Source organism: Petaurus breviceps, unplaced genomic scaffold (genome assembly GCF_028583685.1).
Source record: "Petaurus breviceps papuanus isolate PSGF00001 unplaced genomic scaffold, PetGlider_PUasm1.0 128, whole genome shotgun sequence".
Lineage (NCBI taxonomy): Eukaryota > Metazoa > Chordata > Mammalia > Diprotodontia > Petauridae > Petaurus > Petaurus breviceps.
This window is the reverse complement of record NW_027185664.1, coordinates 14,269,255-14,280,641: the sequence shown is the minus strand read 5'-3', so window position 1 is coordinate 14,280,641 and position 11,387 is coordinate 14,269,255. Positions and strand designations below refer to the sequence as shown.

The 11,387-nt window shown below is 41.3% G+C and overlaps 1 long non-coding RNA gene across 1 annotated transcript in view; it reads left to right on the top strand.

Moving 5' to 3' along the window:
* LOC138172642 (uncharacterized) overlaps positions 1-11,387 on the top strand; it is a 31,384-nt gene continuing 19,997 nt past the window's right edge. The window contains exon 1 of the long non-coding RNA XR_011171198.1: positions 1-203. This is a non-coding gene — a long non-coding RNA (uncharacterized lncRNA). The remainder of the gene's footprint in view (positions 204-11,387) is intronic.

Below are 11,387 nucleotides of genomic sequence, written 5' to 3'. Positions count from 1 at the left end.
GCTTCCTGTCCTTGAGGTTTAAAAGTTTCAACCTCATGAGTGAAAACAAGCTGGCAACGAGGGAGTCTGGAACCGAGGCGTGCAAGGACAGCCCTCAGGAACTCTGGCAACCGTATGCTGGGGCCCTGGGCCTCCCAAGTCCATGTTTATGCTGCTCAGCTCTGACAACAGCACCCCACAGTCTGCCTCTCACCAGCAGACTGGTATTTGCCTCTGGGGGTGGTGGGGAGGGAAAGACAAAGCCCGGAATGAGTGGTTTCAGAATTCCTTGACTATCGCCTATCTGTCTGGGGGAAACTTCTTTCATCAGTTCAGCTACGCTGGCATCCTGGGCTGGTCCAACTTGTGGGGGTGGTGCTGGCAGAGGTTGGGAGGGCTGGCCTTGGCAGCCCTGGCAGGGTAATATTTCCCAAGAATGAGCTCTCCTTGAAGAGTGTTCTCCCGGAGGCAAGTCCATTTTCAGCCCCACAGAGATGGCTGTGCTCCTTGCAGCTTAATTAATGCCTGGGCTCTGCTTCTCTCTGCCAGTCCTTATCTTACTTGGGTGGAAAGAGGGGAGAAGGTGAAATGAAGGAATTTGGGGGTCAAGCTGGGGTCTTTTGGTACCTGGTCTGCTGTGGCAATGGAAGGAGTTTATTTTGCTGCTCTATTATCAATCGTTCAATTGAAATAAGTGCTGATTGACTTTCTCTTAGCAAAGCCCTGCGCTAGGTAGGTGTTATGGAGTATGTGGATGAGACTCACTGTTGAGGAGCTTGCACTGGAGAAAGGAGACAAGTCCTATGTAGCTGTATCTAAATAGATACAGAATCTTTTTACTTTGAAGTAGAACAGTGGAGCGGATAAGAATGTTGATGTCTATCGGGAACACCTGGGTTTGAATGCTACCACTGATGTTTACTAGCTGGGCAACAGTGGAAAGTCTTGTAACTCTCTGGGCCCCAGTTTCCTCAGCTGGAAAAATGAGGGTAATGACAGCTCCTGCACTTACCTCAGGGCTATTGTGAAAGTGAAATGAGATCAGCCGTCCCTTAAACTCATCAGTTCAACTTACCTTCGAAGTGTTATATAAATGCCGATTATTAATATTCCGACTATTGAAAAAATGTGCCCCAGAGAGTAAACTGCTTTATGTATACATTACCATTTCATTTCAGTAATACGTAGTCTGGAAAAGGGAAGGAGGCAAAACTTGCAGGAGGGAGATCGTGTTCTGGTTCAGAGGTTTTGAAGTCAAAGAATAGGAAGTAGGCGGTCAAGTTACAGAAGAAGCAGGACTTAATCCAGTCCTTGAAGGGCAGGTACAAGTACAGGACTTTTAAAGGCTGTTTTTGGAGTTGGTGAACCCACTCATCTGATTCGAGTCAGCTGTGTAGCATGGAAATGATGCTGGAAAGGTGGATTGGGGTCAGTTTGTGGAGGTTCATTAGTTCTGCCTTTGGGGGAATAAATTGATTTTTTCCCCTTATCTTGCTGCCTGAGGGCCTATGGAAAACCTTTGGACCTACTGCCAAAGGGCATGAAGTAGCATTGATGACTTATGATCAGGAAAGAGCAGCAATGTAGGGCATGGTTATGTACTTGTTATGCATGGGCAACAGACAGAACATTATGTGGCATCGGGCTGTTAAATTTTCCAGTTCCAAGATCTTATGCATGAGTGCAGGAATACTCCACTGAGTGCTGAGCTCAGATGGACAATTGAGGGAGCTTTCATCTCAAAGTTTCTCCTTTATATATCCAATCAGACATGAATTTGGGCTGCTTATTCTCAGGCTACCCTTTTGGTTAATAAGTTGCAGTCAATATTTACCACTTAGAAGCTCATCTTGGTTGTTTTTCTTATTGCTTGGAGTGCCTCCCCCCCCCAAGTCTGGTTATTCCTGTACCCCTAAGTCTACTAACTACTCAGAGTTTGCCTTGCCAGGAATGCTTTCTACCTTCAGTTTCTTGATTCAGGGTTTTCAATATTTCCTAGATCAGGGGATCTTTTATTATTATTTTGCTTTTTGGAGGGTGATTGAGGTTAAGTGACTTACCCAAGGTCACACGGCTAGTTTTGTGTGTGTGTGTGTGTGTGTGTGTGTGTGTGTGTGTGAAGTGTCTGAGGCCAGACTTGAACCCAGGTCATCCTGATTCCAGGGCTGGTGCTCTATTCACTGCACCACCTAGCCTCTCCTTAGATCAAGGGTTCTTAACACCCATCACTCCTTTTCCCCTCTTTCTCCCTCTCTCCCCCGCTCTGTCTCTCAACTCTTTGGCAGTCTGGTGAAGCCTATTCTGGTGAAGCCTGTTCTCAGAATGATGTTTTTAAATGCATAACAAAAGACAGGATTAAAAAATAAGAAAACAATACATCAAAATACAGTTATCAAAATATGAAAAAAAAAACTTCAAGTTTATCCTCTAGTTAAGAACACTTACCTATATGCTCTGGTATGATATCAATTCTAGTCTTTCCTGAAGAGCTGACTTATGTTTTAACAGAGCTCTTGAAGATGTGGGAGAGTTTGGTGTGTGTATGATTTGTGGCTGTATGCTGAGAAAAAAGCTGACTACTAAAAAAAATGCCTCTTCCACATATTTTAATTAGATATTAAATTAATAGGCTTCTCTTTAAAAAAATGTATATAGGGGTACATTAAATCTATCAGTCCTTCACAACTTAGTATAAATTACTCCCATCAGGTTAATATCTAACTGAGGTCAGTAGTACTCTGAGAGGCAGTTAGAATTTTGATTGGACTAGGGAAGAAGCAATTTTTGTCTAGGGATACTAATGTCTATGCTCAAGTGAGGGTAGATGATATTGATAATTCCTATTTCTATGGCCTAGAGGTTCTTAAACTTGTGTCCTGAATACTTTCAAAATTTTGGTGAAGCCTATAGACTCCTTATCAGCATAATGTTATTAAAGGCAAAAAGTAAAACACATAAGATTACAGAGGAAGCTAACAATATTGAAATACATCATCAAAATATTAAAATCATAGGCCCAAATTAGGAACCCACGCTAGAGCTCTTTAAGACTTACACAGTGTTTTTCTTAAAAGAACCTTAGAATTTGAGTTGGATGACTGGTATTTTTATTCCTATTTTGTTGATACAGTTGTGCAGTTGTTTCAACTGTGTCTGGCTCTTTGTGACCCATTTTGGGGTTTTCTTGGCAAGGATACTGGAGTGGTTTGCTATTTTCAGACAAAGAAACTGAGGCATATAGGATTAAGTGACATGCCCAGAGTCACATAGCTAGAAAGTGTCAGGCCAGATTTGAACTTGGGAAGATGAATCTTCTTGATTCCCAGCCCACTGTTCTACCAATTGTGTCACCTAGCTCCTCTCTACTTCTGGACTATCCATAAACCACCTGTCTCTTAAGGTGAATCCTAAGTCCTAATTATGAGTAAGACTTGTCCATGATCCCTTAGCCAGCATTCATATCCTTTTCTGTTAACATATGTAATGTTGTACTATCAATTTTTTTTGTCTGTACCACTCAGTTTTTCATTTGATTATAGACTGCCTTATACTGTTCTCTGGCTGCTTTATGATTGTTAGACTTGGGAGAAAGATCATGGATGGCATAATGTGAGAGGCAACTTGGTAGAGTTGTGATAGACTTCTAGATTGGAATTTGGGAAGTACCAGGTTCAAATTCCACTAACCACATGACCATGGTCATTGCAATCTATGAGCCCTCATTGGTAAAATAAGCATCAAGATACTTTTACAGATTACTGAGTTTGCAAACTTCAAAGAACAATAAAAATATAAGTTTTTTGATATTATTTTGGGTGTCACTCAATTCAGAAAATGAAGATTTAGCCTGAACAAAAGAAACCAGTAAATATGGTTACTTAGAAACTTGATGCAGGGAGATGTTAGAAGGGAGGCAAAGAAGAGAAGACTATGAACTCAAAGAACAGCAGAAATAAGGAAGCAAAGTTCGGATTCCATCTTCTTTCCTAGAGGGAAGGAGGCATGCATAAATCCATGTTTCTGATGCCTTATTGTCTTTAATTTCTGAAATGCAAAGATATAGATCAGATGATCTCCTTCCTATCCTATTCCACTTGCTTGGAATAAAGACAGAGTGGGGACCAGTTAGAGGAGAGGTAAAGTGACTGGTCTAGCAGGTAAAACCATATGTAAAGGACAATAGCATTTACAAGAGGGCTCCAAATAACTTAAGAAGGTTGGAAAAAAATATCCTATGCCTTTCACATAACAAAGACATTTTCGATAAAATGTATTTCCCTTCATCTTCACATCCTATGGCTCAGCCAAGCTGGCCTCCTTGTTCTTCCTTACACATAACACCCCACCTATATTTCTGTTTCTTCGCAGGCCAGTTCTCATGTCTGGAATGTACTCTGTTCTCACTTCTGTCTCTCAGACCTTTTAGATTCAGTCAAAGCTCATATCATATGCTACCGCCTACATAAAGCATTTCCTGATCTCGGCTGCTAATGTCTCTCCTTCCCTGAAAAATTATCTTCTATTTACTTTGCTTAGATATTACATATACTTATATGTTGTTTTTCCTGTTGGAATGTAGGCTCCTTGAGGGTAGGGACTGTTTATTTCATTTTTGTATTTGTATCTCCAGCACCTAGCAAAGTGCTAGGCATATAATAAGTGCTTAGTAAATAATGAGTGATTGATGGATAAGGCTGGAAAGAGAGGGCAGGGCCAGATTGTAGAGGGCTCAGGATGATAAACTAAGGAGTCTGAATTTTATGCAATAGTAATAGGGGGCCATTGAAGTATTTTGATAAGATACATGATATGGCAACATGCATACATGAGAAAGCTCTTTCTGGCAGTGGTGTGTAGGATAGATGGCAAGGGGAAGAGGTTGGAAGCAGGAAAGGCTGTTAGGAGGCTATTATAAGTAGTTGGAAACTCAGTAGAGATGTCAAGGCTAGAGATATAGATTTCAGAGTAATCTTTATAATAATGGTCTTTGAAATCGTAGGAGTAAATGAGATTGACAAGAGAAAAAGAGTACAGAGAAAAGAGAGGGCTAAAGGTAACGTCTTGAGGGAATATCCATTCTAAGGTAAGAAATAGAGCCAGTTAGTTAACTTCTGGGCACTTACAATTTTTTATTAGTAGGAGTAGTAGCACCAGCAGTAGTAGCCTTAAAAGTTATCTGGGGGAGTCAGGAATGACTCTTTGCGACCCCATTTGGGGTTTTCTTCGCAAAGATACTGGAGTGGTTTGCCATTTCCTTCTCTGGCTCATTTGATAGATGAGGAAATGGAGACAAACAAGATGAAGTGACTTGCCCAGGGTCACACAGCTAGTAAGTGTCTGAGGCCATATTTGAACTCAGGAGGATGAGTCTTTCTGACTCCAGGCCTGGTATTCTATCCACTGCACCACCAGGAGTGCCGAGAAGATAAGTGACTTGCCTGTAGTTATGCAGCTAGTATGTTTCAGTTTGAATCTGGGTTTTTCTGACTCCAAGGCCAGCTCTCTTATCTACTATGCTATGTAGCCTCTAAGTAATGGTAACGATGTGATGAAGTTTTGGCACATCCCTAGATCACATCAAATGGTATTATCCACATGGGAGATGCTGAGGGACCTGCTTCTGGGAGACAGGAGAACTGGTTCATATCTGAACACTTGGTGTTGGCCTACGTGGTTGGGAATAGGTTTTTCCCATTGGCTTCATAGCTGAAATTGGGAATGAGTCTACTCTGGGTTTTTCTTGCATTTACTTCTGAGGGTGGAGGGTCCCTTCACTCACAGCACTGATATCATGTGGTAGTCACTCTCATATGGAGCCTCCCAATCAGTGAACTAGCTCTAACAATGCATGTGTCAAACTGCCAAACATTCAAACCCTTGCAGAGGGCACAGCCCCGATGGCTGGCGACGTTGTTCAAATGCCTAGAAGCTTGCCTAAAAGACTGTTTTATGGAGAATTCACACAGGACAAGCATTCACACGGTGGTCAGAGGAAATGATGCAAGGACACTCTCAAGGTTTCTCTGAAGAACTTTGTAATTGATTGTGTGACATGGGAGACACTCACACAGGACCCCCCCCCCCAGCATGACATGTCCTCATCAGAGAAGGTGCTGTGCTCTATGAGCAAAACAAAATGGAAGTAGATCAAAAGAAACGTGAGGTGCAGAAATTTACAGAATCCACTCCAAATGTTCACATGGACAATTTTTTTCTTGTAAAAAATATGCCACGTTTATTTCTATTAAATATGGTTAGGAACATAGTAAGGTTTATTGTGGGACAGGATGGGGGAGAAGAATGGTATGTTGCAAGATGGAAGGGCAGCTTTCTGTATCATGTGGTTCCAGATTGTATTTGTGGGTTGAATGATAATAGGTCAGCTGGAGCTCCATTTCCTTCTGCATCCTTCTGCATCCTTCCCTTCTCCTAGCTACCTACAAAGCCAACCCATATTGTCCAAGAAAAGTCTGTGGTTGTGATCTTGAAGTCATGCCCAAAAGTTAGTAGATGGAGAGGGAGGCTTTATGTGATGTTTTCCTCTTTGCAATGGCAGATTTTTGCTTTCAGCAGCCCTGAGGATGATAGCCATGGTGGTATAGTTAAAAGATCTGTTTGAACTAGGATTTTTTGTTTTTGTCTTTTTGCTTTTTGGAGGGGGGAAGGTAGGGCAATTAGGGTTAAGTGACTTGCCCAAGGTCACACAGGTAGTTTTTGTGTTAAGTGTCTGAGGTCAGATTTGAACTCAGGTCCTCCTGACTCCAGGGCCAGTGCTCTGTTCAATGCACTGCCTAGCCACCCCTGTTTGAAATAGTTTTGTAGTTGCATGCTTGCTTAGCTGGTGATGACTGTGAGCCAATCATTTAGTTTCTCTTCAGCCTCAGTTTCCTCATTTTTTTTATCAGGAGGCAGGCCGTGTGATTCATCTTCATTCTTTTGGACTTCTGTTACCATATGGCTGAGAGTTCAAAAGTTTTTCAAACTTGGGTATGCATGATTTTTTGTTCAATTTTTCAGCTCCCTCTACCTGCCATAGACACATCCTCAACTCTCCTCACATGGGCTACTTGTGCCCAGCCTGTGGTAGAGCATTCCAGGCTTGCTTTGGTCTGATCAACCACAGCTGGACATATTGTAACTTGACTTTAGCATAGTGATGTCACTTCAGTGCTTTTAGAGAATGAAGTACAATGACCAACCAAGTGTTAAAGGGAGAGGACCTGAGGGCCACGTCCCCACCTACCCCCGTTAGGCAGTACAGAGCTGAAAATGGACCAGGAGTTTTAGCCTTTTTTTTTTTTTCTTACAAAAAATTTCCTTCTTTTCAGTTCTTGGTGTAGGGAGTAGAGTTGCTGACCCAGGAGCTCAAGTCATGAGGATCTGGGTGTCTAGGAATCCAGACCCAGTATTGCAGCCAGCATAATAGGGAACCCTTAAGGAACAAGGGTCTGGGAAATTAGAGCAGTGAAGCTTGAATTTGAACTGGGTGGACTAATGCTTCATAGGAAGTGAGCTAACCTCTCTCTTCTCCCAAGAGACCAGGGCTATATGGGGGGGTTACAACTCTCAACTGTTGGGGGAAATATTTGTATGCTTGTTCTTGCTATATCCTAGAAAAATCCTTTTAAAAAAGCAAATCTGATGTTAAGTGGTTAAATGGAACTGAGGTGCGAATCACTGTGGGGGGCATGATCAGTGGGAGCTCAAGCCAATGGCAGAGAAGCACCTTTTTTTAATAACCCTGTATGGTACTGTAAAGGTGGAGGGAGGTAAAATGTAACAGACCTGACTCTTGGACAGCGGGGCCAACATAGGCCATGTTACAATAATGATGTTTCACATCTGTATAATGCTTTACAATTTTCAAAGGATTTTTGTATACTTTAATACATTTTTAAAAAGGGATATTTTTTCTTCTACATAATTTTAATGTCTTAATTGAGAACTTCAGTTCCATTTAACGTTAGATTAGCTTTTAGAAAGTAATATTTACTTAGAAGATACAAGAACGAAAACACAAACATTTCCTTCCACTTCCCTTTCAAAGATCCATCCCTTCTAACAAAGAATAAAAAAGAGGAAAAAATAATTTGGCAAAATTAATCAACATATCAACCAAGTCTGACTGTATGCATAACCTCTTCAAACTTGGTAGGGAGGTTAACTTCTTATGTCTCTCCTATGGGACCAGCCTTGGTCATTAGAACTAAACTGTTTGGTGTTGACTTTTTTTTCTTTTCATTTACATGATTGTTGTCACAGGGTCTTTTATGTTCCTGGTTCTGCCTGCTTCACATGGCTTTTTATAAGTTGTTCTCTGCTTGTATGTATTCACCATCTTCTTTGTTTCTTAAAGAACAGTTATATTCCATTACATGCGTGTGCCACTATTTGCTTTGCTGTTCTCCCATTTAATGACCATCTACTTTGTTTGCAGTTATTTGCTACAACAAAAAGCATCAGCCACTTTGTGATTTTCACTAGATACTTGCTGTCTCTTGCCTTGCTCTTCTGCCAGCCCCAAGCGTACCTGGGTCGTACCTTGCCAGGAAGGAGAATCTGATTGTTTGAAAAGTGTTTCTGAACACCCAGCAAACCGGAAGAGTGTAGGGCTTGCTCTGACCTGGTTGCTATTTTCAGTCTGGTCAACTGAGTTTCACATTACTCCTGGCTGCACTGATTGGAATGTCTGTCTTCTGCCAGCTTACTGTTAACACTATAACCCGACCCTTTATCATAAAGACTAGGAGAATGCAAGGATCTCAGGCAATGTTCCCTTCCCCAAACTCCAACTTTCATAGTCATAAGTTGGTTTCTTAGTTGGTTTCTGCCATCAGGGTGCTGAGCCAGTTGCCCTAGTGAAGGCAAGCTTTTCTTCTGGTGCCCATGCACAAGCTAGACAGTCTCCTCTCTGGTCCAGAAAAATTCTGTCAGAGAGTAGAATAGATAGTTTGTGGGGGTGGGGGTGGGCACTTGTACAGTGGCCCATTCCTACTTTTGTGAACAGGTCAACATAGGGTATGGCAGTCTCACCCAGCCCATGAAGGAGAGCATTTCTTCCTTCTATCCTTGCCAAAGTACTATCCAAGTGTAAAATCCATTATGAACAGCTCTACAGGAGACCACATTGCATTTTCCTCTTTTTTTTTGCAAAGCAGCTTCTCCAAAGAAAACATAATACTCTGTGGGGGTTGTACCCTAACTTATGATTTCACTGTGGTTGGTGTTGTGAACCTGTACCAAGGGTGGCCCCCAAGAATAATTACTCTCATTATTATTATTTTCTATACCGATTATATACTGGTGAAAGCACAAGACATTGTTAGAATCCAGAGTTAGACATACTTGCCCAGGGGGCTCCCAGTCTAAATTAAACAGAAACAGGTCATAAACAGGAGGCCAGGTTATTGAGTCCCTGTACTCAGGGGAGAACAGCAGAATGACATTTATTTCCCTTCTTTTTAGATATTAATGCTTTCTGCATTTTCTAAATTCAAGTGATTTTTTTCTCTTCTAGAAATAATAATAATTAGAATAACAGAAACTCCAAATCAGAAGGAACTTGAGAGGTCACTGAATTTAACTCATACCTGAGAATGAACTCCCTCTACCATCTGCTTGAGAGTTCAGCATCGGGCCTGTGCTCAAGCACCTTGGGGTGGGGGTGAGGTGAGGAGAGGTGAGCAAGGGTGGGGAGGAATTCTAGCTATTGAATTTTGTGCAGCACTCACTGGTAGGAAGATTTTCCTTGTATCCAATGAAAAGCTACCTTTCTGCAGCTTGCCTCCACTGCTCCTACTTCTGCTTTCCAAATTTAGGCAAGATATTATTCTTTGGCATGAAGCAGTGATAGAGCACCGGGAAAATGAGACTAAAATCAGGAAATCAGAGTCAGGCCCAGTGCAGCCACTTACTAGTTACATGTCTCTAGGTTACGTTCTGAAAAAAACCCCGAGCCCCCCCCCCCCCAACCCAACAACAACATCTATTTTCTCATCTCTAAACAGAGGGAGAATAATATCAGCATTCGTCATCTCACAGGGTTGTAAGGATCAAGTGAGGTGATTTATGTAAAGTACTTTGTAAACCTGAAAGCCTATATGAATGTAAGCTTTTTACTATAATACGGTATGGGGGAAGCTAGGTGGTATAGTAGATAGAGCACTGGCCTTTAAGTCAGAGGACCTGTGTTCAACTATGGCTTAGCCGTTTAGTAGTTGTATGACCCTGGGCAAGTCACTTAACACCAATTGTCTTCCATATATAAAATATAAACTATTACATAAAACAAAATATTATATATAATATAACATTGTATCTATTATCTAGCATATATCTACTATACACATATTATCTAGCATATATAATATTATATATAAATATAGCTATTATATATATAAATATATAAAATACAGTGTGACTATGGGTTAAAAAAAAAGTATGGGTCAGGAAGACCTGAGTTCAGGTTCTGTCTCTGAGACATATTAAGTGGGTGACCCTGGTCAAGACACCTAATGTCTCAGGCCCCCTGGAAGCTCTTTAAGATTCAAAGATGCTAGACTGTTACTAATCTGTACTGGTGGAGGGGTTTTCCTCTTAGAGTTAGCTATGCAACTGAAATCCCAGGTCTGGATGTTTTCCCAAATCTTTAAAAATTATTTGAAGATAATTCTTATGCTCCTTCCCCCACCTCCAGTCTTCTCTTTTCCAGGCTAGATACAACTCAGTTTCTTCAAATGGTCTTTGTAGACTACAATCTTCATTTGACTCTCCATACTGGTCACCATCTCTGCGTGTACACTAGCTTGTCAGTGTCCTTCCTAAAACATGTATATAGACCTGAACGTGGTATTCCAGAGGTAGTTTGAGTAGAGCAGATGGCATTGGGACCATCCACCTTCTTCATTCTGGTTACTTTTTTGGTTGTTGTTATCTTACTACTGATTTACATTGAGCTTGAAATCCATTTAGAACTCCAGATCTATTTTCTACCTGACCTGTTGAGTACCTTATGGTACTGTATGGTTGACTTTTGGGGTCTAAATACAGGACATTACATTGATCCTTTTAAAATGTTATCATATTTGATTTATTGACCTACCTTTTAAGTTGTATACCTAGGGCAGCAAAGTGGCACAGTGGATAAAGTGTCTGGCATGAAGTCAGAAATACTCCTCTACCTGAGTTCCAATCTGGCCTCAAGATACCTGCTAGAAGTGTGACCCTGGGCAAGTCACTTAACCTATTTGCCCCAGTTTCCTCATCTGTAAAATGAGCTGGAGAAGGAAATGTCAAACCACTCCAGTATCTTTGCCGAGAAAACCCCAAGTGGGGTCGTAAAGAGTCTGACACAACTCAACAACAGGTATCCCAATTCTATTAGCTAAAGTGTTCATACGTTCTCTAAA